This window comes from Sus scrofa, chromosome 11 (genome assembly GCF_000003025.6).
Source record: "Sus scrofa isolate TJ Tabasco breed Duroc chromosome 11, Sscrofa11.1, whole genome shotgun sequence".
NCBI lineage: Eukaryota > Metazoa > Chordata > Mammalia > Artiodactyla > Suidae > Sus > Sus scrofa.
Window position 1 is genome coordinate 22,812,287 of NC_010453.5, and position 26,941 is coordinate 22,839,227.

General features: G+C 47.2%; 2 long non-coding RNA genes across 2 annotated transcripts in view; one reads left to right on the forward strand and one right to left on the reverse strand.

Annotated features, from left to right (window-relative positions):
- The window catches only part of LOC102167197, a 139,460-nt gene that overhangs the window by 29,925 nt on the left and 82,594 nt on the right, over positions 1-26,941 (reverse strand). The window lies entirely within an intron of this gene.
- Positions 1,681-15,433, forward strand: LOC106504680. The gene is made up of 3 exons (XR_001298343.2): positions 1,681-2,162; positions 9,583-9,705; positions 10,814-15,433. It is a non-coding gene; the product is annotated as an uncharacterized LOC106504680 (long non-coding RNA).

The window sequence follows — 26,941 nt, forward strand, 5'->3', positions numbered from 1 at the left end:
AGAAACTGAGATTTGCATGAAGTTCTTTTAAAAGGAAGAACAGTCACCACACCCCAGTTTCATGTTATAGATGAAGAAATTGAGCTTAAAGAAGATGTTTAGACAGTGGAACAAGAGTTGAGAGAATCATTTACATCGAGTTATACCTTTTTTTTTTTTTCTTTTTGGGCTGCCCCGTGGCATAGAGAGTTCCCAGCTAGGGATAAGATCTGAGCCAAAGTTGCAACCTACACTGCAGCTGTGGCAATGCCAGATCCTTAACCTGCTGTGCCAGGGCCTGGGATCAAACCTGGGTCCTAGCACTGCAGAGACACAGCTGATCTCATTGTGTCACAGTGGGAACTCCTGGAGTTAAGTCTGGACCATTGTCTCCATGACGGCTTTCCTGCCTCTGGGGCTGGGGGTGAGGGTGGTGTTGAGGGTGGGTGACACACCAGGGTGACATTTCATTGGTGGGTCACTGGGTGGTCAAGACCAGACTATCACAGCAGAATAACCATCATTCTAGCTTTCCGGAAGAATTCCTCTTCATTGCGTTCCAACCACAGAGAACCAGTGACCCTTCTCCAAACATGGCCATTTCTTGGCTATTTTTGTACCTTTGCACTTTCACTCTGTCTAGAATTCCCTTCCTGGTTTTCCCTTCTGAGTAAGTCCCTACTCACTCTTCATGCAATGTCTCAGCCACTTTCCCTGCCCAGCTCCGATCACCCTGAATGCCGTCCACACCTGGACAGGTACCTCCGTCTCTCCCTGTCACGTGTGTACAGCTGGAGGACAGTGACCCTGGCCTTTTCATTTCTGTAGACTTAACACCTCACCCGTGCCCAGCATTTAAGATGTGGCTTTTAACTGATTAATTATTGGATTGATCTCGTTATTCTCAAAGCTGGAAATGGATCAGTGGCATAACATCTCCCGCAGAAACCCATATTAATTTGCTCTTTTTTTTTTTTTTTTTTTTTTTGTCTTCTGTCTTTTTAGGGCCGCACCCATGGCATATGGAGGTTCCCAGGCTAGGGATCCAATCAGAACTACAGCTGCTGGCCTACACCACAGCCACAGCCACGTCAGATCCGAGCTGCATCTGCAACCTATACCACAGCTCACACCAGATCCTTAACCCACTGAGCAAGGCCAGGGATCGAACCTGCAACCTCATGGTTCCTAGTCGGATTCGTTTCTGCTGCACCACAAAGGGAACGCCTTAATTCACTCTTGCTATGCCTGAGCTCTTGAGGGAGTTGCTGGGAGCGTCCGGAAACAACCCCAGCTGCCTCCGAGTGTATACAGAAGGAGCGCCGAGCACCAGCATTTTATATCCAGAGTCCACTCAGTGCTCTCAGCGTGGGTCAGGCCCGTTCCCTCCGCCCACCCACTGTCTCACTTCATCTTCACACCAGCGCTGCAAAGGAGCTGTTGCTCTCATTACTTTACATCTGAGGAAACCGAGGCCAGGAGAGGTTATGCATGTGGCTCAAGGTCACAGAGGTCCCCACATCTGCCATTTTGACCTTGTGGGCTGAAGGCTAAGGGTGATGGCCCTGACCACTGAGTTGTAGTTACTTTTTTTTTTTTTTTTTTTTTTTTTGCGGAGGAGGAGGGTGCTGCTGTGTCCACAGCATTCAGAAATTCCTGGGCCAGGGACCGAACCTGCGCCATGGCAGTAACCCAGGGCAGAGCAGTGAAAACACTGGATCCTTAACCCACAGAGCCACCTATTGCTTCTACCACACTGCCTCACAGCCCGTGTTCAAGGGTGCAAGGATGACAGGGAGTGGAAAGGGCCGGGAAAGGGTGGCTTGGCCTGGGCTGAACATTTTTTTTTACCTCCAGGCTTAGAGTCAGACTCCTCCGTGGGTCAGGTCTGGGGGCATGAACTGGTCCTTGGGTTATCAGGTAACCTGTTTGGCCTCCCAGAACCAGGATATCAGCCATGTCTACAGCCAGCCATACATGGCATTATTGAAGAGCAAGGATGATGGGACACACACACACACACACACACACACACACACACACACATGAGCACATCCCTCCAAACAACGGCTTGGTGAAGACCAGCCACAGAGGCTCCAGAGTCGCTCCCAGTCAGGATCAAGTGGAAAGGTCCTGCGTGGGGCCTGGCGAGAGGCAGCGCGGCTGATTCCAAAACAGTCCCGGTAAGAACAAGCCCCAGGGAGTCCAATGCTCAGCTCCTGCCCTGTGTTTGCTCAGAGTTCTGGGCAGGAGCTTGGAGTGGGAGGGGAGAGGCTTTCAGCTGCTGTACGCCAGCCCCGGGCAATGCTCAGAGTCTGGGATTTGTCCGGGTTTTGCAATCCTGGAGGGCTTTGCTGCCTGCTGCAGACCCACGAGCTGCCAGGAAGCCCCAGAAGATGCTTGAGAAGAAAGAGGTGATAAACAGGCTCTGCACCCTTTTACCCACTGGCTCCATCCCAAACCAAAATGAGAAGTGAGTTGCCAGGGCGAGAGTGTGTGTGTGTGTGTGTGTGTGTGTGTGTGTGTGTGTGTGTGTGGTCTCAAGCTGTTGGAAAAGAAAAGCCCTGTTTTCGATGGGACTGTACCGTTTAGACCATTTAGAGTTACGGTCAAGTGAATACAGCAAAGTTAATCTCTGTAAGTTAGTTTCCCCAAACAGCTGGCCTGAGAAGCTGTAAAATCATAGCACCTCAGATTTTCTCACATGCTAGCATTCCTGGGAGCAAAGTAGGGTGTTTGTTTAGCTTGAGAATGTGTTTTCGGAGCAGGGAAGCTTTTCATCATCATTATCATCCTCACCTCATGTCATCAAGCTCCTCATCCTTTATTAAGGACAGTTGATAAACAAGCAATCTGCTGGAAGCTTCCAGATATTATCTGTCATTTTAATATCAACACTGCCTCGTTGCCATCCTTGACCTCATTTTACAGAGGACACAATTGATGCTCAGACTCTGTAAGTAATTTGTTCAAGATCACACTGCTGGTATTTACACCGAAGTCTTTCAGATGCCCAAATCCACGCTATTTCTACTGTACTCAGTGTGCAAATATTTATTAGGACTAATACAATGTCTCAAGCCAGATCAATATTCAGCAGCAGGATATGGGAATGAAGGCATTATCAATATATCTTTTTTTTAAATTTTCATTTTTTTGTCTTTTTAGGGCCACACCCACGGCATGTGGAGGTTCCCAGGCTAGGGGTCCAGCTAGAGCTGTAGCCTTGGTCTATACCACAGCCACAGCAACGTCAGATCCAAACTGCATCTGTGACCTACACCACAGCTCCCAGCAATGCCCGATCCTTAACCCACTAAGCAGGGCCAGGGATTGAACCTGCATCCTCATGGATGCTAGTCTGGTTCATTTCCACTGAGCCATGATGGGAACGCCTGTATTGGGTTTTTATAGAGAACTTCGGGTGGGTGTGCTCTTACCCAAGCCAGAGATCCAGGAGCCAGGGGCTGGATTCCATTTCTGGTTCTCAATTACTTTTTCTGTTCTTCTCTTTGATGAAATAAATATGATGCTACTTGCCTTTACCCCAATTTTGTAAGACTTGGTGGATTCACGTCTGCAAGTTACTCTGATATCTTAGTCACAAAGTATTCACACATTTTGCTGGTTGTTTCGCTTGTTTTTTTCCTTTTCTTTCTTCCTTTTCTTTTCTTTTTTTGATCTTTTGTCTTTTTAGAGCCGCACCCGTTGCATATGGAGGTTCCTAGGTTAGGTAGGGGTCTAATCGGAGCTGTTGCTGCCAGCCTGCGCCAGAGCCCAGCAATGCCAGATCCGAGCCATGTCTGCGATCTACACCACAGCTCACAGCAACACCAGATCCTTAACCCACTGGAAGAGGCTGGGGATTGAACCCGCAACCTCATGGTTTCTAGTCGGATTTGTTTCCGCTGTGCCACGAGAGGAACTCCTATTTTCTCTTTTTCCTTATTTATTTATTTATTTATTTATTTATTTATTTATTTTGTCTTTTTGCTATTTCTTTGGGCCACTTCCGTGGCATATGGAGGTTTCCAGGCTAGGGGTCTAATCGGAGCTGTAGCCGCTGGCCTACGCCAGAGCCACAGCAACGCGGGATCCGAGCTGCATCTGCAACCTACACCACAGCTCACGGCAACGCCGGATCGTTAACCCACTGAGCAGGGGCAGGGATGGAACCAGCAACCTCATGGTTCCTAGTCGGATTCGTTAACCGCTGCGCCACGACGGGAACTCCCTTTTTTTGCTTTTTTTTTTTAAGCTTCCTGTTGCATATGGAAGTTCCCAGGTGAGGGGTCGAATTGACTGAGCTGCAGCTGCCAGCCTACAGATCCGAGCCACATCTGCAACCTACACCAGGTCCTTAACCCACTAAGCGAGGCCAGGGATCAAACCTGCATCCTCATGGATACTAGTCGGGTTTGTAACCCTATGAGCCACAACAGGAACTCCTTAATTGAATATTTTAATTGAAGTATAGTTGTGTTAGTTTCAGGTGTAGTTGTTTGTTTAGATTCAAGTCAGACCACAATTACCTCACTTTTGTTTGAGCTGAAGTTTTTGGAGGGGGTAGTGAGAAGGCCAGATCTCTGACCTTAGGACATTGGCACTGTCAGCTCACCATCTGGAAAGCTCTTGGAGGCCTTCCTCCCATGAAGGGCTTGTTTCTAGGGAACCATCAGTGTCTAGGAGGTGGCATGTCCTAGTTTTGAAGGAAGAGGATCAACCCAAGAAAAATGTCCAAATATAACTCGCTCTTTCAGTATCACAGCTGAGTCTGGATTTTTTCTTTCTTTTTCTGTCTTTTTAGGGCTGTACCCATGCCAGATGGAAATTCCCAACTAGGGATCAAATTGGAACTGTAGCTGCTGGCCTGTACACAGCCACAGCAACGAGGGATCTGAGCCGCATCTGCAACCTACACCACAGCTCACAGCAACGCCCAATCCTTAACCCACTGAGCGAGGTCAGGGATCCAACCCACAACCTCATGGGTCCTAGTTGGGCTGATTACCACAGAGCCACAAGGGGAACTCCATAGCTAAGTCTGAATGCAAAATTCCACTTCATATAACATAATGGGAATAAAACCGAGCACCTTACATACAACTGACATTTTAACAAAATATATCAAGTCAAATAAAAACCAAACACTGACAACACCAAATCCTTTCAGGACTTTTCTGGTAGCATCATGTGACTCAAACAAATTTTTAGAAACTCTGTTAAATTGCTGAATGTCTGACCATTCTCTGGGAGGACCTAGGCAAAAGTTGACAGGAAGACCTAGGCTCAAAACTTTGTAACATTAATCAGCACTGTTTTCATGAGGTTTATAATCAATCATTCTCATAACAATTCCACATCTTTTTATTTTTTATTTTGTCTTTTTAGGGCCGCACCCGTGGCACATGGAGGTTCCCAGGCTAGGGCTCGAGTTGGAGCTGCAGCTGCCACAGCCACGGTGATGCCGTATCCTTAACCCACTGAGTGGAGCCAGGGATGGAACCCTCATCCTCATGGATACCAGTCTGGTTCATTAACCACTGAGCCACTTCGGGAGCTCCCCCGTATCTTTTTAAAATGAAGACTCTAGGGCACAGAGGAGGCAAGTAACTCAAACCAACTCATTCAATAAATACTTATTTGTTCAATACATTTGTTCGATAACTATCTCTTGGCTACGAAGTCTGGCTAACTATTCTAGGTATTGGAGGTGGAGCAGCAAACAAACGCATAGATTCCTGTGCCCAGGGGAGCTGGCTTTGAGTCAGAGGAAACACCCAAACCACAAATCTCCTGTTTAGCGAGACATCCTTACCTTCTGCAGCTCCAGGTGTGAAAAGTCACACCTCTAGGGCGGTGGTGGGGTCTTTGTGATGGGGGTTTGTTTCAGTCAATTGATTTTACACTGTGAGTTCCAGAGGAACAGCCATTGGCCGCTCTCTTGTTTCCCCTCCAACAGGAATGTCCGAGAGGGTGTTTGAGAAATACTGCCTCTTTTTTTAAGATTATGAAACTATTGGTCCCTTGCTAATTAAGACTTTTCCCAATAGAGCGAAAGTCCCAAGTCTGAATCAGAGTGACAGAGGCGGACTCAGAAGGGACCAATGTCGGAAGCTGAGCTCTCAGCCTGGATGCCTTGGTTCAGTCCTATGCGTTCTGCAGGTTGTTTCTCCCTGGATTTGTGCTGATTTGGTTTGAGCTGCACGCAGCGAAGGATGGGAAGCATGGGGATGCTCTCTCTAAGCATCTGGAGATGACTCTGCCTTTGATGTCAGCTCCCCAGGCTTGCTTCCCTCTTCCTGTGCCCAGCTCCTCAAAGAACGAGCTTATGTTCATGCTTGTCAAATGTTGATGGGGTAAGTGAAAAGGTCCCAAGCCCAAGAGGCATGGTAGCTAGTTTGGGGTCTTAGACACTAAGGCCAGGGGTGTCCTGTCCCTGGGCCTCCCTATCTTCCTCCATAAAATGAGAAATCAAGTCCCCCGTAAGCAGACAGCTGTGGAGGCTTTCTACTCGAGGAATTCCCATTCACAACAATAGATGCAAACAGCCTCTAGCTTCCACTGTTCATCTGCCTCCTGGTGAATCCTATGGAAAACCCCAAGGCAATCACCTCTGACTTTCCACAGAATGCTGAGGGGCTGAAGGTTCAAGGTCAGGAAAGGGGAGGTTTTTATTAGCAGTAGTTTTTATTATCTATCAGTTACTGAACCCTTAGAATGTTTTGGACGTTGTGCTAAGTACTTTATAGATATTCTTTATTTTTTTTCTTTTTAGGGCCACACCTGCGGCATATGGAAGTTCTCAGGCTAGGGGAGGAATTGGAGCTGCAGCTGCCAGCCTATGCCACAGCCATAGCAACATGGGATCCGAGCCACATCTGCAACTTATGCCACAACTTATGGCAGTGCTGGATCCTTAACCCACTGAGTGAGACCAGGAATTAAACCTGCATCCTCATGGATACTAATCAGGTTCTCAGCATGCTGAGCCACAAGTGGGAGCTCCATAGATTATTCTTCCCTGTTATTTCTATTATCCTTGCAAAAACACTCTAATTTGATCCTTTTATTTTCCTCATTTTGTAAACAAGAAAACCAAGGCTCAGAAAGATTAATTAACTTCAGCAGGTTTAGCAGATAGTAAGTGATGGAGGCACAGCACATGTGTGTGTGTGCGCGCGCATGTGTGCATGTGCACGCATGTGTATTTGTGCAGGTGTGTTCAGGTGCTGACATCTTGGTGTAAGAGTATCTCTTTTTCCTTTCATTAGTCTCAATTCTGCAGGAAGGTCTGTATGTCCCCCAGAGGATATGAGACTCTGGCAAAGATCCATGGCTGAAACAAAGCCCCTTCCGGTCTGACCTGCTGTCTGAGTCTGCTCAGGCTGCTATGACAAAATACCACGGATGGGGTGGCTTATCAACAACCAGCGTCTATGGCTCTCAGTTCTGGAGGATGGCAGTCTGAGATCAGGGTGCCAGCCGGGCAGCTTCCTGGGAGGTCTCCCTTCTAGGTCACAGACTTCTCATTGCATTCTCATGAGGTGGATGGGGCTTGGGAGTGCTGTGGGTTCTTAGAAGAAACCTGATCCTATTTATGACAGCTCCACCCTCGTGACCTAAGCACCTCTCAAAGGCTGCACCTTCTAATACCATTACCCTCAAGGCTTAGGATTTCAAAATATGGATTTTGAGGGGGGACCGATTCAGAATATTGCCCTACATAAGCCAAGCTGAGCCAAAGTATGAGAGTAACTAGATGCTTTATACGAAGGAAGGGCAAGCTAGAATCCTAACTGACTGACTTCTACCAGCACGAAGAAGCACCTTGGTGGTCAGAGGCATCAAAATGAGTCCCTAAGGGGAAACTGGGGTTGTTGAAACCTCTGAAAGCCTTTGGAGCCATTAACTCTGGTTGCTAAAATGCCTTTCCATAAATAAGCCAGTTTCACTCAACTCTTTAGTCTCAAGGTTGTATCCATTTTCGCCTCAGAGAAGAGAGTACATCAGGTGTCTACGAGTCTTTGATTTCAAATGAATTTGTCTTGCTTCCTGTTAGTACTAACAAAGCTGCCATTGATGGAAACCCAGAGCATTAAAACCCAGAGCACATCTCTTGGCCTGGGGAAATCAGTCAGATGACGATTGCCTTAAGAAACGGGCTCTGTGTTGGGACACACAGGCCAGGCTCCTTAGAGCACACCCAGGATGTCATTACAAACTACCCACCCCATCTCCTGTAGGCTCCTCTGCACAACTCACACGCACAAAATTGCCTCTGCTGGAGGATCTCTTGCCCTTTTTGGAGGTTTAGGTTCTTCTGCCAGCATTCAGTAGATGTTCTGTGCAAATCGTTCTACATGTAGATATGTTTTTTTGACGTGTTTGTGGGATAAGGTGAGCGTGATGTCTCATTCCTCTGCCACCTTGCTCCTTCTCGCCTCTGCTGGTGGGACGTCCTTCCCCAGGCAATGGGTTTGCTATGCTCTTTTCACAGATGAAACACCCTAGGCCAAAGCACTGATGTCTGGTGGCAGGGGACACCTCAGTAAAGAGCACTCAGTAACCTTAGTGGAGCTGCACAGGCTATATTTTGTTGGGCGTGGGCCCAAGGCTGCACGTCAGCCCACTCGCTAATCATAATACCCGCATCCAGTGCCATTGGAGAGGCCCTCCAGGTCTATCCACTAATTGAAATCATTATGCACATGGGTTTTTAACATGCTGTTATTTACTCCTGCTGCTGGGTGTGCAAAACAACTGTGGTCTCATGTTTGCCTTGCCTTTGTTTCCCTGAGCCAAATGCAAGCCCCAATCAGCCTCTCGTGGATCTGAGTTTGAGGACAACTGAGAGCTTGCCTTCCCATTTCACAGATGAGGAGATGGAGGCCCAGAGACCTTGAGCACCCGGCCAAGGTCCCAGCGACATAATCTTAGACTCAATACTAGAATCCAGCTATCACGACTCTTGGTCTTGGGATCTTTTCACTCCTTGCAGGCAACATCTGACACATGTGACAAGCACTCAAGCCAGTTCTTTGAGGAACTGAGAATTTGGAGACGAAAGGGAGTCTTGCCCTGAGGAGCCTGTGGCTGCAGGAAGCACTGGGTCCTAGCATCAAAGGGAGAGAGAGACACGTCTGCGAGCTCAGAGAGACTGTCCCCACGGTTCTCATCCTCCATTGAATGGCAGTTCCAACCAAATCAGCACAAATCCGGAATTCACTAAATAAAACCACCGGAAAACAAGGTCGAAGCGACCCAGGCCAAAAGAACCCATAAAACAAGCGCCTTCCTATCCATCCTGAGAGGCGAGCTGCAGAGTGGCCCCAAGTGACAACGGGGGACTCGCGGCTGGGCCTCATCCCCCACTCCAGCACCGCCTGGGATGAATCACACGACAGAGAACAACGGGGCTATTTCTTAAGAGTCATTTGTCAAGTTGACATCCGCGCCTCGAGTTATTTAGGGCTTTCTAAAGACGCTTCTTTCCCTCCCCGCCGCAGGAAGCACCTGCATGGCTGTCGAGCTGTGGGTTTGCTCAATGGCACTTTGATATCTCTTCAGGTCATCAATTACCCTGGTGTCCCCTCCCTGCAGGCACGGACTTTGGCCGGGACGAAGATAGGCAGGCTTAGAGAGGAGGATGGAGAGGAGGATGAAGTCGAAGAGGACGGCAAGCTCCTCCCTGCCCCGGGATCTGAGTCCAGACACCGTCTGGAGGTAGGCTTCTTGCTCATTTCTGTGGGAAATCCTCCAGGCAAGGACCATCTGAGTCCTTGGCTGGCTGGACTTGGAACTTAACTGTGTGGCTCCCATGAGACATCCTTCCCCAAGCAGAGTGATGCTCCCTGTCAACTACTTAGAGAAAAAGCAGGCCCGTCAGAGGAGTGAGACTTGAGCAAAATTCAGGTAAATGACTTCAGGGAGAGGGGAAATTGGAGAGGTATCAGAGGAGAAAAGGATCCATAATGAGAAGACTTGGTGAACGGACTTCTGAAAGCAGTTAGGGGAATTAGAGTTGTTGAGTCTAGGGAAGGCAAGGGTGAACTAAGAACCAGCTCTGATTACAGGGAAGATAATTGTGCAGAGATTAGTGGTCATTTCCACAGCAAGTTCAATGTGGGTTAGTGAGGCTGAGAGCGCTGCTGGAGGATTCTGTGCAGTGTGGGCCAGCCTGTCTGGTCTGTTGCATTGTTTTTATTCACAAGGTGGTGGGTCTCCTTCCGTTGGGATGTGCGTGAATGAAAACGACATCCTCCCAGCTGGGATGGTTTAGGGAGAGTCCTGATGGCACGTGGGTCTCTTTCCTTCAGTCCACACTGCCTGACAGCCCAGCTTGGCCTTGTGTCTGACTCAGTTTGGCAGACTCTTGGGTGATAACCAGACAGTCCCTCCCTGCCTCCTCCAACCCACTTTGCATACCGAGGTCCTGCTTATTTTCCTTATTTCATCTTGGGTTACAGCCGTGTCCTGCTCAAAAAAGGTTGCTACTTCATTAATTAATTAATTCATTCATTCAACAAACAGTGAGCATCTGTTATGTTGAGTCCCTATTATGTGCCTGATACTGTACTAAGATTTGTGCATATGTAGGGTTTCAAGAAAGTCACTCAGACTTCATGTCCTTGTCCCAGAATTTTTCAAGGCCTGGTTGTAACCTGCCATTCTGACTTGACACCCACTAGGAAACCTTCCCCGTCGACCAGCCAAGCCTGCTCACCATGGTGGTTCCCTCTCAGCCTTGCCACTTGCCATTACTGATGCACAGAATGTCCTTATCCAAAGCCCACCTCTCCTCCGAAGCTAAGACAAGTCTCCCCCCTGTTAGGTAGACTTCTGGGAACTACTTGGGTGTTGAGAATTGCAGCACCTCGGCCCCCATGCTGCTTACCGAGAACGACATATTTTCTGCCTGAGGGCAGACTGCAAACCAGGCAGCTTCTACGACCCACTGTGGAGATGACCCCAGAGAGCTGTGACCGCGCGGACCTTCTCTCCATATCCGAAGCTCTGCTGTGAGCAGGGAAGGTGGTGGTGGTGGGGGGTGTCCAGATGTGGGCAGATGCTTCCAGAGCATCGTAACACCATTAGGAAAAGGGCAAGTATATTGAATCTCTGCACTTGAAGGAAGAAAGGCTTTTGAGGTCGTTTAATAAAACCAGCTCATCTTCCAGATGTGGAAACTGGGGACCAGAGAAACTGATTTACCCAAAGCCACAAGGGGAAGTCAGAGCAGAGTCAAAATTAACCTGTCTCTACACTGCCCAGTATTTGGAATCCTAAAGAACCTACCATTTCAAGACACACACGGAAGAAATAGGAAATGCCTTTGTATCTTATGGCGGTAACAAAGAACTATACATTTAGTAGCTTAGACAACACGAGTTTATTATCTTTCAGTTCTGTAAGGCAACATAGGTCTAATGGGCTAAATTCCAAGTGTTTGTAGGACTTCAATTTTTTTTTTTTTTTGAAGGCTCCCAAAGGAGAATCTGTTTTCTTGCCTTTTCCAGTTTCTGCAGCTGCCTGCATTGCTTGGCTCATGGCCCCTTCCTCCATCTTCCAAGCCAGCCATGGTGCATGGAGTCCTTGCCCTGCATCACTCTCACCTCCTCTTCTGCCTCCTTCTTCTACTATTAAGGACCTTCTTCTACTATGGTTATAGTGGGGCCACTGGGATAATCTTCCTATCTTAAGACCAGCTAAAGAGCAACCGTAAAGCCTCTTAGCCTTATTCACATGTTCCCTGGATTATGAGGTGAACGAACATCTCTGGGAGGAGAGGATCATTATTCTGCCTACCCCAGGGAGTAGAGAAATGGGAGCAAAGGCCAACTCCTTCTCTTGCTTTCTTAATTTCTCTAATTCTCTGTGGCCAGAAAAATTAGTTTAAGAGATCCTAGATCTCTGAATTCAACCTCAAGCTTCTCTTCTGAGCCATGATCTGGTTAATTTGGTCAAGACACAAAGGAAAGGAAAAATGCCAAAATTTATAGAAAAGAAGCCTCCCAAATGTTGGATAAAATGGGATGCGGCCAATGGAGGACCTCACTAGTTTCTAAGGGCCTGAGAACTTCCAGGGTTCAAGGGTGCGGGCTTAATTTGCCAGAGGAGGGAGTTTACAAGAGAGATCTAGATGGAATCCCTGACTTCAAGGCCTACTGGTCATTAAAATCAGTAAGCCAGAGGAGGAAAAGGGAAGGAACGTCCTTCTGGTCAATTTTAGGATGGAATCAACCAATTTCAGGTCTGGACGGTTTCTCAGACTCCTGGCCTCTCAAGGGTTGAAATAAAAGGCCTTAGGAGGTTCTGTGTTTGAATTCACGCCTAATGTAAGGTCCACTGTAAGACCTTTGACGGTCCACTGTCCCCTGCTTTGTGAAGCCCTGGCCAGAGGTAGGAAATTGGCTAGATTCCCGTTGGTATCCTCTAGTTCTTGAAATCTATGATTTTCCATGAATCCCAATTTTACCACTAGTTATCCCTTCTGAACGTTTCTCTGCCAGGATGGTAGGATGTAGACCGTTGGTCTATTTTCATATGGAGAGTTTGAGACCTCAGACTACATGCAGTATTTACCCTTCACTTATGGGACTGTGAGGATAAGGAGGAAGAGCCCAGGGTGGTCATCTTACCAGCATCAACCAGAAGCACCCTTCCCCACCCCTCTTGGTAAGAGACCCTGTCTTCTGTTCACATGGACACATGACCCAGGAGAGCCAATCATATGCTTCATCACTGCGGCTGGGCCAATCAGGAGCATTCTTCAGAGATTGTTCTCCAGTCCCTGGGGGACCTGGGAGAGGAAACTCCCTTCTGCTCAGATCTGTGAGCTGTGAGGAGGTGGGTTTTGCCCAGGGCCACGTCCCCACTCCTGGAGGAGCTGGTCTGGGAAAATGGCATCAGGCATGAGTGAAAAGGAGAGAGTGAGTATCCTGAGGGTGTATTTAGGTCTCTCAATCCAACCGTACTTTTCTATGGTTGGGTTATGTGAACAAATACATTTCTTTATTTCTTTCATTTTTGCTTTCTTTCACTTATTTACTGTTTAATGGCTGCATCCATGGCATAGGAAAGTCCCCAGGCTGGGGACTGAACCCCAGACACAGCGGTGACCTACTGTGCCAGATTCTTTAACCCACTGTGCTGCTGGGCTGGGGATCGAACCCGCATCTCTGCAGTGACTCAAGCCACTGCGCCACTGGATTCTTAACCCACTGCGCCATGGTGGGAACTCCTAAATTTCTTTTTGAGGCTTAAACTAGCTCAAGATGTGGTTCTTCCATCTGCAACCCATGAGTCCTAAATAATTTAGGATGTTTCTCATTTTTCCTGTTTTCTAGAGACTCTGAAAAGTAAACTAAAGATCAGAAACTATTAGTCTCAGAGCCCAACCTGTCCATAATGGTCTGGGGAAGAATCAGTAGGAAGAAAGAGTGGATGGTCATGCAGGTTGAGAAATGAAGGTTCTTGTGTGAAGCCCAGTGAGATGGGATCCACGAGTGATTCCTGGGGTCCCATTCTCTCTGCCCCTTTTGGACCTCAGCTTGGCTGGAGTAAATCATGGCCCCAATCTCACATCCATTCTGGCCAAGCTCCAGGTCCCAAAGGGCCAAAGGGAGTGTTTTTCTACTTTGTGGACATGGTGCTGTTTGTTTGGTGTAAGTCAGAGGTATAGAGAGTACTCAATAGATTCCCTGATAACCCCAAGGCGAAGGGGTGGGAAGCGAGAAGAATAGAAGGTGAGGAGAGAGAAGCATGACTCCACTAATGAGATGCGGACTGAATCTCTCCTAGGAGTGTAAGGTTGTGCCAGTTTCAACTTGTCATGACAAAGCACCAAGCAGAAACCTTATTGTGAAGACAGACGCTGAGAGTTAGGTGTGTCTGTTGGAAGAAAAACGCACACCCAGGTGGGAACGGCAAGCTGCAAAGTAAATGGACAATTACTCACGAAGGCTGTTAAGGAAGGAACAAGGATGAATGGGCCCACATTTAAACTCGATGTTAAGTTAAAACATATGGGAGTTTTGTTTTTTTGTTTTTTAATATTCATTTAAAGCGTGGAACTGTCTATTCAAAGAGGCTGTGGTGTCTTTCTCCGAGGGAGGCTGTAGAGAGAATAGTTTAGACTGCCTTGTGGCTGCTTCACAGGCTTGATTACAGGTCTGCAGCTTGGCCCATCACATCTGCTTTTCAGTATCACCGTGGGGGAGGGCAGTTGGTCCCTTTGGACTCTTAAACGTAATCTGTCTAAGACTTTTGCATTTTTTCTCCTGGCAGAGTTAGTTTCTCATGTTTGTTTTGTGAAGAAAGGGCTTTATATATATTATGTCTATCCATATAATTTTTTTTTCCACAGTAAACAGTTGAACAAAATGTACACAATGTTGTCCAAACTTCTTAAGTGTTCCCAGATTTGGAGATAGTGTTTATTTATGCAGCTTTCGGAAAGTCCGAATGGATCGGAAAGGTCAGAAGTTACCTCAACTTTTGACTCTGCTCTGCAGATCACACATGCTCTGTGCATTGTTTTATCTTCAAAACGGGAAAACGAGGAACCATTCTTTGGCCCTATCTTGCTCCCAGGGCTTTTCCCCTCCTGCAGACGGTGCCACCACCCGCGAGCTTGAAAACACCGCAGGAAACCATCCCGGTATTGTGAGCGGACTAATCGCCCCATACCACTCGCTTTTCCTTCCTGGACTGCGTCACGGGCTGTAGCCCTGTGGTTCCCACATTGTTTCTGTCATCATCCCAAGGAGTATAACTCTTGATGCTGAGCTTGGGCAGGACAGCCTGTCTCAGCGTGAGCTCTTATGTAAGTGGCTGTGGGGAGAGCTGGCAATAAACAAACATTTTTCCAGCCATTGTTTTCCCTGCAGTCTTGAAACAATCTCCCCCCCCTCCCCCCGGGCTGCTGCTGCTCTCCTGCTCCAGGAGGGCAGATTCCCAGCTTAGAAATGTCTTGCACTGAATTTCTGGATTCTAAAACCAGAACAAAGTGAGCCACAGTGTTCAAAGAAATTATTGAGCACGGGGATGTTTAGATGGGTTTCTCTGCAAGGGGATCTGAGATAGCATTTCAGGAAGCTTGTCCACTCATCTGTGCTGCTGGTAAGTTACATGGTCCTCCAGGGCCACGGATGGGGAAGCAGCAGATGATGGGAACTAGCCTGGGAATGGAGAAGTGATTTCACGGCTACCAAGTCCTGACTTCCAGTGTCTAAGTCAGACTCACTGCATGAAAAGAGTCCATACACGTGAGAGACATGGGTCTATCTGCAGAATCCATCCTCCCTTGGGCCACTCCATCTTAGAAACTCAAAGAAGGGACAAGGTACAATAGCTGCCTTAAAACACTCTGCCTCAGGAGTTCCCATCGTGGCTCAGCGGTAATGAACCTGACTCGTTTCCATGAGGACAAGGGTTCGATCCCTGACCTTGCTCAATGGGTTAAGGATCTGGCGTTGCCAAGAGTTGTGGTGTAGTTTGCAGATGTGACTCGGGTCCTGCATTGCTGTGGCTGTGGTGTAGGCCAGCAGCTGCAGCTCAAATTCGACCCCTAGCCTGGGAATTCCATATGCCATAGGTACAGCCCTAAAAAGACAAAAACGGAACAAAACAAAACAAAAACAAAACAACCCACTCTGCCTCTAACTCCCAGTACTGAATTTAGTGGGAATCCCAGCCAAGGAGGCAGTTCCTGGGAGTCTCTTCTAGGGATTCTCAGACAGGCTCCTGGTTCACCTGGGGGGTGGGAGGGGCATGCCTGGGTCTCCTGCAGTTGGACATGACATCACCGGTGAGGCTACCTGCCTTTAGCTGCTTGTCTGGAGCAGTCATTCTCCCCGACCTCCTATCCCCTGCAATAGTCTCTGCTGGGAGGCCCCGCCAGAACGATTGTGCTTCCCAGCCGTGCCAGCTGCTCTGGGGGCACTCCCTGTGTTTAGAGCCAGGCTGATGTCTCTGTCTATGAGTAGCTCACACCATCTCACAATGAATTACCAAGTCCATTTGTCACCTGGTGTTGGGGGGTGGGTGTCAGGGATGGGAGGCACACCCAGAGTCTCTTTCAGTTTTCCTTGAGTCTGCTGAGACCTGGGAGAGAACCTGTTCCCTGCAGCCTAGACATGCTACACACTTGAGAAGCCTCCCCTCCGCGCATTGTCAAGGCTGGGTCTGTGGCTCTATTCATCCCACCTCGATCACCATTGTCTCCATAACATCCACAGGACGAGGACAGGCTACTTGGAAAGGAAGTGGCTTACCCAAAGCCACTGGGCTCATCCTTGGTCACAGGGATGACCTAGATGGGCTAAGATGGGCTACAGAATTTTGCAGGGCCCAGTGCAAGATTAAAATGTGGAGTCCTTGGAGTTCCTGTCATGGCGCAGTGGTTAACGAATCTGACTGGGAACCATAAGGCTGTGGGTTCGGTCCCTGCCCTTGCTCATTGGGTTAACGATCAGGTGTTGCTGTGAGCTGTGGTGTAGGTTGCATACGTGGCTCGGATCCCGAGTTGCTGTGGCTCTGGCATAGGTCGGGGGCTACAGCTCCAATTATTAGACCCTAGCCTGGGAACCTCCATGTGCCATGGGAAGTGGCCCTAGAAAAGGCAAAAAGACAAAAAAAAAAATAAATAAATAAATAAATTAATTAAATAAATTAAAAAAAATAAAATGTGGAGTCCTTTTTACAAAAATTATTAAGAATTCAAGACGGTAACAGCCAAGGATTAAAACAGGCACGGCCCTATACAACTACACAGGTCCTGTACTCACAGAGGATACAAATACGCTGTTTAGCTTTAATTTGAAATCGCGAGTCTTATGAGTAGAGTAGCTGGAAGAGGTAAGTACTTGGAAGGCTATGTAAGAAAGTCTATGGCATTTTTAAGAAAGAAAGCGAGGGAGGGAGGAAGAAACAAAGAAAAAGAAAGCCTGTGACAGAGAGGCACCAGCCGGTACTCTAAGTGGAAAGCCTCTTGAAGACGCTAGAGTAACAGGCACCACCCTAAATACTTCCATATGTTAAATCATTTGACAAACATATATACATACATACAATTTACATCCATTACATCATGAATCCTCACAACAACAATACCAAGCAGGTATTATTTCCCCCTGATTTACAAAGGAGGAAACGGAGGCACAACAGAATGTAAGAAAACACGGAGAGTTTGGTTCTCAGTTTTCAAATACAGAATGTTTTTCAAATCTACCTGGAGCCTGCCAGACCTGGAAGGGCCGAATCATTCTGAACGTGTGGATAATTGATTTTGATGCTGCAAAACACACTGATTCCTCTACAGTAAGAGGTGCTACCATTCCAGTAACTGAACTCTTCGGTTTCACGATCCAGGGCACCCCTTGGGTATTAAGGTCTCTGGGGTGACTGAAGTCAGAAACAGAAGGTTTCTCAGTGAGCTCGGAATCAAAGCAAAGCTAATTGCAAACTCTCAGGAGAGATGTGGACCAGACTATCGCAAAATCCAGGAAATCACTCTCCTTGCACTCAGTGCACTGCCTCCTGGTGGGTGGGGTGTCCCCGTCTGCTGAGCACAGGGTCTCTGTCACAGGCATGGAGTCACTCCCATCACTTCATGCCAGGCCAGTTACATTACAATCGAGGGGCTGGTCCCTTTCTTTACATTGTTGCATTCGGGTCTGGGATTTGATCCCAAACATCATGATCTCAGCAGTAGCTCATTTACAAACCAACTCTCTGAGGATGCCCAATCCACAGAAGGCCTGTTGATTTCTACCAGTTTCCATTTCCAAGGGAAAACTGATAATATGCTGGCCTCTATACGCTGCCTAAACTTAGCATTGAAGTAGCTCCGAAGAGAAGCAGAATGCTTTTTTTTTTTTTTTTTTTTTTTTGTCCACCCACGGCATGTGGAGGTTTCCAGGCTAGGGGTCTAATCAGAGCTCTAGCTGCCAGCCTACGCCACGGCTTCAGCAACAGCTGGATCCTTAACCCATTGAGCAAGGCCAGGGATTGAACCCGCAACCTCATGGTTCCTAGTCGGATTCGTTTTCGCTGCGCCATGACAGGAACTCCGAGAAGCAGAATGTTAACTGTTAACGTGTTAAAAGGTGGTAATGTTTGTTCCATCACGAGTGTAGGATCAAGATGCTAGGCTGGCCCCTTGAAGATAAATTAACTCCCTAAAAGCTCCTACCTGGGTGGCATTAAATAATTAAACAGCAAAACTACTCTTGGACAGGTTTCAAGTGGGACTGAGGAAGCAGTTGTAAAGTACATGAATTTTGCATCATCAGGGAATGAGTCTTTGTTTTGTCTTGTTTGTTTGTCAACCTCCACTTGCGAGCTGTCTTCTCCCTGCCAAAAGTCAGGATGATTCATAAAACCATCTTCTGATGTACAGAGAAACCGCTGGAGGTGATTGTGAAGGGCCGCTTCTGGGAGCCAATTTAGAGCAGCATGATTGGATTAGAACGATGATGATAATGATAATAATGGTGATGATGATAGCTACCACTGAAAACATTTGTCCTAGTAGATGGCAAGAATTGGGCTAACTGAATGAAAACAATTATTTTCTGTTTGAGGTTTCTGTATGAGATTATTTCATCTTAGGGAAAGAAAATGGATTTGGGGCCAGCAGTTGCAGTAGAGACCAAGGTGATGATTCTAAAATTCTGAACTAAAAGAATTAAGAATGGGCGGCTCTTGGAATCTTGTCTTAGATGGAAGGGATGGTGCCAGGCAGACCAGTAGAGGCTGGATGCTGGTGGGGCATGTGGGGAAGGACCAGAGACCATAACCAGCCAAGGGATGAAGATGGAAGAGGGTCCTGAAAGGACCCTGGGGCAGAAAAAGAACCAGGGCAGCTATTTCTCAGGGACAGGTCCACCCAGCCTAAGTTCTCTTGAGGTCTGCTTCTGAGAAAGGTTTGAAAAGACCACCAGAACCATCTAGTCTTTAGTTAGGTGTGACGACTAATTGTAACGGATTATACATGTATTCACTTATGCTCGGGTTGACTGCGTGTAGATTGGCAGGTGTCATTCCATGCTGTGGATTTTGCCCTTCCTTCTCCACCTCTCTGCTGCATTAGAAACTCCTTCCCCAGGAGTGAGGAGCAGAAGCCAGTGACCAGCATATACTCACTTAGCCTTTGCCTTCTCTCCAGAAGGTGGTTTAATCATATCCATTTGCAAAGGAGGGAATGGTGGCTTGGAGGTATTCAGTCATTTTCACAGCTAGGTACTTTCCAGGTGAGGGGTTCAGATCTGGGTCTCAGATCTCTCTGGCTCTTTCCCGTCCAGTGGGGAATCACGTAAACAGCAATCCTCAGGCAGGAGCAGTCCACCAGGCTTATTCCTGTCTTCAGGGTGCCTCCTGCTGCTCGGTCTACAGCTGCCCCCTGGGGCCTAATCTCCGGTCTCCTTTAGCTCATTGCTTTGCCTCCTCAGGTGTGCTAACCAAGAAAAGCAAAAACATGACTGATTTTCTTATCTTTTTTCTTCTTTTTTCTTTTTTTCGCTTTTTAGGGCCACATCCACAGCACATGGGGGTCAAATCGAAGCTGCAGCTGCACAGTCACAGCAATGCAGGTTCCAAGTAGCATCTGCAAACTACACCATAGCTCATGGCAACGCCGGATCCTCAACCCACTAAGTGAGGCCAGGGATGGAACCCGCATCCTCATAGATAGTAGTCGGATTCGTTTCCACTGCGTCACAATGGGGAACTCCTTCTTACCTACTTTTTTAACATTCAAATCAGCTCTTCGAAAGCAAAGGCAAGACAATAATAGTATTAGTAGCTTACAGTTAAAGCGAGGAATCAAACAGCACTTCTATAGCATCTATTATGTGGCAGGTACTGTTACTGGTATGTTCTTTGAATTGTATGTCGTCGTGAAGCCATGTGTGTTGGAGGGGGCAGGGCAAAGGATGCCAGAATCTTTCTTCTCTCCTGCTCCTGACTTTGAACTTCTCAGAATTAATTTTAGCAGGGCCAGACCTAAGTGGAATCTGACTCTTACTTGTGGCTTCAAAAATAGTCCCACTCTAAAGGCTGCCTTTTTGGCAAAGGGAGGAGCCAGACAGGACACAGGGGTGTGAGGCCTGACCTCTCCGGGGGTGTTTCTCAGAATCTGTGCTTCCTCCTCTCCTTCCTCTTTTTTTCTTTTTGATGAATGCCCCATGTGCTAATAACCTTGAACGCCAAAACCCTCCCCTCCTCTGGCTCCAGGGCACCAGTTCCCTGGGATCCTAGTACACTCTGCCTTCCTGCTCCACCTCCTGGGGCCCACAGAGCCCTGAGAGACACACGTGTGCCGTCAGGGGGAGAATTTGGCCCCCAGGGTCCAAAGACACTCAAAACCAAGCTCTGCACAGTAATTCCCCTCATAAATCTTGGCTTTAACTACAAATTATTTAGACTATCCAGTTTCACTTCCTTCTCCTGACCCATCAGATTCAAAGGATTTCAGACTTAAGGGAAACATGGGGTCTGAATTAAGCCAAGTCATTAACTTGATCATCTTTAAGTCTCTTGTTTCACCGGGGAAGCCCTGGAGGGGGGAGATGTGGGGGCAGGGGTACAAGGATATCTACATATAGAAAGGATTTTCAAAGTCAAACTTGCTCTATTTTGTAACATTGAAGATGGTATGGCTAGCCCACCTGACTGTGACACAATTGCCCTTAGTACCTGTACCCAGTGGTACACCTCCAGAAATTTGAAACAGGAAATAAACAAGATTCCAGGGGCTCAGGCAAGACCATAATGACAGCCTAGGAGAGCAGCTACAGCCCCTTTCTGTGATGAGGCCTCTGTCCCTCCCCTGGGGTCGAGGATGCTATTTGATCCGTACAGCTTTTCTTCTCCCCACTGCAAGTACCTGCTTGCCAGCTTCCCCAGTGCAGCACACAAACAATAAACGACAAAGGACACTGGCAGCAGCTTTCAAGGCAGGCCTGAGGCAGGGATTTCCCAGAATTTGTTATGAGAGGCAACCTGTGTTTCCCATCAGGTTGGGAGGGGCCAGGAACCAGGTGGAACGGCCATGAGTCAGGCCTAGAGAATGTCAGTTTCAACACCCACTCTGCAAGAGCCTGTTTCATTATATCTGCTACCTGCAAGGAAAAGGTCACCCACTCTAGTAAATGATTAATTGCTGGCTGCTTCACATATTATTTCAACTCTAATTCTTTGACATTTCTGGTTAATTTTTGTAGGAAAACCAGGACGTGCTTCATTTCGTTTTATGGGCTGGTAACCGCAGTCGATGGTCAGTTGGTGAGCTGGTTCCATTCGATGGATCCTTTGCAAACACCTGTGTGTCGGATTGAGGGTGGAAGTGGGGGGCATGGGCCTCAATTTGTAGTTCAAATTCTGGTCTAAGTTGTCTCATCCAAGTTGAAGGTTCACAGAATGGCTGGAAACCAGTTGAACAAGCACGGTGGTCTGAGCAGGGCAAGAAGAATAGATGATGCAGGTGTCTAGAGAGAATTCAAGCCACACGGGGATCATACTTGGGGCCCTCCGGCTCCCAAATCCCTGTCCTCAGCCCTTGGGAGGATGGACCTAGGAAGATTGGGGGTCCCTTTTGGGACCTGTCAGCACTCTCTGTGAGAAGACACCGTGGTCAAAGGTCACGTTGAGCCCCCATCCGCTTGCTGGCTGGCCTGGTCTGGGCGATGGCAAAGGGGCAAGAAGAGAGCCGTGGAATTGGATCTCTCACTCCTCCTCACATTTACTTCCCTCAAAAGCATAACTGCCAAGCGTCTAACTTATTGGAGAGTATTTTTAGGAGGGATGAAGGGGGTGGGGAACTGGCAGACAGAGGGAGGGTCAGTTATATTCTCAGCATGGCCTCACCTCTTTTCCTACCTTTTTTCAATGTGGGACTCACTTGATGTCTGTTGTGAGCTCTGGAATAAGCAGAACCACACCCTCTGGACCTGTACCTCAGAGCCCACCTGATTTCCTGAAGCTTGGTGACTGTGGGGGCCTCACTTAAGAAAGCTGCATGTTTTAGAGTTCCCATCGTGGCACAGCAGAAATGAATTGGATGAGGAATCGGGAGGTTGCAGGTTCGATCCCTGGCCTTGCTCAGTGGGTTAAGGATATGGCGTTGCCTGAGCTGTGGTGCAGGTCGCAGACACGGCTTGAATCGGGCATGGCTGTGGCTGTGATGTAGGCCAGCAGCTGTAGCTCCGATTGGACCCCTAGCCTGGGAACCTCCATATGTTGCGGGCCTAAGAAGCAAAAAATAGATAAATAAATGAAAGTTGCATGTTTTTTTTCAGAATTAGGACAGAAAGAAGAATAAACGACAAGTTTAAAAATCCTGACGAATAGGACAAACATTCAGAAAAATCCCGTACTGCTGCTAGGAACGAATGCCCGGCACACCGCTACGATACTGTGTTTCCCACATTTTTTTGGCTACATACTCTTGGATCCTCTTTTCGCACGACAATACTTTTGTAGAAGAACAACAGAGGGATAAGTCAGTGTTTCCTCTATCAGGGTTGATCAAAAACACTTTTGAAATTTTTAAATTAAATAGTTGGAATGTATAAACTGTCGACTCACAGAGGGACACATGGGCTATTTATAGGTACATCTAGAAGTTTATGCTCTACAGACACAGGGACAGCTTCCTTTTTGATGAGGCGTCCGTGAGAATTGAAATATCTGCTTACAGTTTTACGTGTTTGAGGATTGGAGGTTTTCCCACAGACCAGCTTCTGCCTCCAAGATCTCAAACCTCAGGGATCCTTCGTTTTCCACATGGTCCCAGGCCACACGCTGCATGGCGCCTCTGTATCGTGGTATCACACATGGCTGTGTGCCTTTGGAGCACCCTGATGGAGGAGCTGGCACCGTAGGTTCTGGGAGTATTTCTAGAAGAAAATTCCTTCTCCGCAATAAATAGCAATAGCTTAACCATTATACACCGAGGTGACTGTGAATTGTATAAACATAGCCCATTAAACCCAAACCAAATGTATCTCCAGCTCACCTTCACCTCAGCCAAATGCCCACACATCACGGCCACCCCAACCCAACCCACACAAGAGAGAGTTGGTGAAGGGGGAGCCGGAGCATAAGAGATAGTGTTAACTGACTGAAGTTAAAATGTTTTACTTTGGCAATTTTTATGGAACTCCTGTGACTGTGGGTCCTGTGGTTTCATTAACATCGCAGTCAGTCTGCTTCTGCTTGTGGGCATTTTAAAGCCAAGTTCAGTGCTCAATAGATAGCTCTTAACTGAAGAAAAGGAGAAATTAATCTGGAAAAGAAAGTGAAGAGTGATGAAAGAGGACATCAACGGTGAGGCTGCTGGCAGCCATGCATGTCCCCAGCAGCATCTCAGCCTGACACGGGTCCGGGGAAGCAGCCAGGTGGCCGGTCTGGAATGGTCCAAAACCTTCAAGGGATGCTCTAGGTGGGGGATCTGGTTTTTGGAGCATGACTTTTTCCAAATGCACAGAATAGTCTCAGCTGTTAGTGAAGGTGAGAATATAGCTTGAATATGCCAGAGAAAAAGGGAATAAAGGTAAGGAAGGAAGTGGGGAGGGAAGGACAAAAAAAAAAAAAAAAAAAAAAAGACAAAAGATTTTCCTCCTGGAGTTCGCATCATGACTCAGCAGTAAGGAATCCGACTAGTATGCAGGAGGATGTTGGTTCAATACCTGGCCTTGCTCAGTGGGCTAAGGATCTGGCATTGCCATGAACTGCGGTGTAGGTCACAGATGTGGCTTGGATCCCTCATTGCTGTGGCTGTGGTGTAGGTTGGCAGCCGCAGCTCCAATTGGATCCCTAGCCTGGGAAATTACATATGTCACAGGTGGGGTCCTAAAAAAAAAAAAAAAAAAAAATTTTCCTCCCAAATCTTCTGACTCGCCCTAGCAATGGCAGTTCTGTGTGTAGCTTGGAAGGAGAGCCTATCAGAGAGGTTACTTGTGGGTGCAAAAAGTTTCTGAAGAGACCCACCAATGAAAATGGTCTGCTGGCCCTGGAGAGAATAATTTGCTAAATCTGAGGATTTCCTTGTCTGTGTTTCTAAAAACCTTTGCGGTTAACTCCTTTTTTTTTTTTTTTTTCTGGATAAGAAAACTGCTTTCTGGGGGAAGGAATGTGATCTGTGAGACCCATTTGTCAAACTAATGAAATCCATCGCAGAGCTGGAGCAAAACCTCATATTCTCCATCTCCTACTCTCCTAGGGCTCTGGTATTCTCCTGTTCATTCATTGGTTCAATGACTGTACATTGACTATATGCTGATAGTTGCTACATGCTGGGTACTCTTCTAGAACTGGGGATACAGTGGAGAGCAAGACTGGTAAAGCCTCTGCCCTCCTGGAGCTTCTATTCCAGTTGGGGGAAAATGCAAATATAAGTCAATGAACAATCTATATCAGCTCCTGTAGTAATAAGTCCTGGAGGAAATGAAGCAGGAGGATGAGATACGGGTTTAGAGAGCAGAGTGCATGTCGGGGAGAGAAGGGCAGTTTCAGGGAGATGCTCACTTTTGAAGAGATGACACCTGAGGCTGGAATGGTGAGAAGGAGACAGGTATGCATGTGTCTGTGAAGAGGGCTCTAAAGAGAAAGAGAACACCAATCATGAAGACCCCAAGACTAAGAGGAGCTGGCACCTTAGAGGCACAGAGGGTATCTTAGTGTGTCTGTTGTGAAGAGCTGGAGAAAGGCAGCTGATGATATTAGAGGGGAATTAGATGGTGAAGGGTTTTGTAGCCTATAGCGGGGATCATAGATGTGGATAAATAGCCGATCCATTCAGACAGACAGACTCCCACTTTACAATCCATCCCATGAGCCTAGAAGGGAATGTAGAAAATGCCTCTGGCAGCTGTAAAGGCCACCAAACCAGGGCTCAGAACAGGCTCAGGGAACAATGAGAGTGAAGACAGGGGTCTGAAGACCCCAGAGGAACAATGGTGGGGGAGCAAATGGGTTTCCTGTGACCCTCACTAGGGCATGGTTCAAGGTACCCAAGGGAGTGAGCTGGCACCAGATGTGCAGAAATAATCTTCTTCATAGGTTAAAAAAAAAACCGCTTCAGGTACATAGGCTATATGGGATTAGAGAGGCAGCAGAGAGGGCAATTAAAAGATCTTTATGGAGTTCCCACCGTGGCTCAGCTGTTAAGGAACCCAACTATATCCATGAGGACACAGGTTCGCTCCCTGGCCTTGCTCAGTGGGTTAAGGATCTGGTGTTGCCACGAGCTGTGGTGTAGGTCACAGACGCAATTCGGATGTGGTGTTTTGGTGGCTGTGGTGTAGGCCAACAGCTATAGCTCTGATTGGACCCCTAGCCTGGGAACCTCCATATGCTGCAGGTGCGACCCTAAAAAGACAAAAAAAAAAAAAAAAAAAAAGATTTTTGTGGTAGTTCAGGCCTATGGCAAGGTTACTGAGTCCAAGTTTGTCTGGTCGCTGCACAACAGGCTAATAAAAGGATGAATCGTTGGGGCAAGGAATGCAAACTTTGTTGGGAAAGCCAGAGACCAAGAAGATGGTGAACTAGTGTTCCCAAAGAACCATCCCTCCTGAATTAGAATTCCGGCTTCTTTTATACTAAAAGGGGAAGGGGTGTGGCTGGTGGTTGCAAATTTCTTGGTGTCAGAATCCTTTGTTCTTGCAACTGTACACTAGGTCTGGCCACAATGTTCCTATAAACCTCCAACAAGACAAATATTATTCTCTGCCTGCAACATTTTATCTCTGTATGAATGCGAAAGTATTATACCTTCAAGGTCAGAGTCTAGAGAATGAGCTGTCTGTGTATTTCAGGCTACAGGCAACATTCTTTTTTATCAAAGGTGCAGGGCAGCCTGACTAAGCACAGGCAGCTGAGTAAAAGGGTTAGAACTGAAGGAAGAGATTCCATATAGAATCAGGTTTGTTCTTTTTTGTCACAGTAATAGTTGTAGGCACAGATCTTGGAGGTAGAGCTGAGATTTGTTAAACAACTGGATGAGGATATAGGACACTGAGGAGGAGAAGGAGGAGGAGGAGGAGGGTGTCATCAATTGCTGAAAAAGGAAAGATGAAAGAGAGAATTTTAGTGGGAAAATATGGCTGTATGTGTCGGTGATACCTAATGATACACTGACTGGGACACTGAACAGAAAACCTAGAGCCCAAGGAGAAGGTAGGGGCTGGATTTATATGTTATCGGTTGTATTAGCTCCTACTGATTCTTCAACAATGTTATGAGAAGCCAGGCAAACTATATTTCAAATCTTGCCAGTGCCACCTGTGACAAGTTGACAGTTGTTCATCAAAAATGAGCAAAGAAGAGTTGTTGTTGGAAACAACTGCCCACCAGGACTCATTTCTTTGTCCCTCTCACATTTGGGTGACTAGTGTTCCCAGATCAAGGCATTTATAGAGTAGTTGTACCTTGTTGATTTTTTCCCTTCCCTGTTTAGCTGGTTGGATGCAGAAGGTAATGTTTCTCTTGGGTAGTATTTCTCAACTTTGGCACTACTGACACTTTGGGCCAGGAAATTCTTTGTTGTAGGATTTGTCCTGTGCATTGTAGGATGTTTAGCAGTATTCCTGGCCTCTACCTACTAGATACCAGTAGTATGCCCTCCGTAGTGACAACCAAAAATATCTCCATGGGAGTTCCTGTCATGGCAAGGCAGAAATGAATGTGACTAGGAACCATGAAGCTGCAGATTTGATCCCTGATCTCGCTCAGTGTTTAAGGATCTGGCGTTGCTGTGACTGTGGTGTAGTCTGGCAGTGGTAGCTCTGATTAGACCCCTAGCCTGGGAATCTCTATATGCCATGGGTGCAGCCCTTAAAAGCAAAAAAAAAAGAAAGAAAGCAACAACAACAAAAAAGAAAATCTCCATGGGTGAAAGACCTGAATAGACATTTCTTCAAAGAAGATATAGAGATGGCCAACGAGCACATGAAAAAAT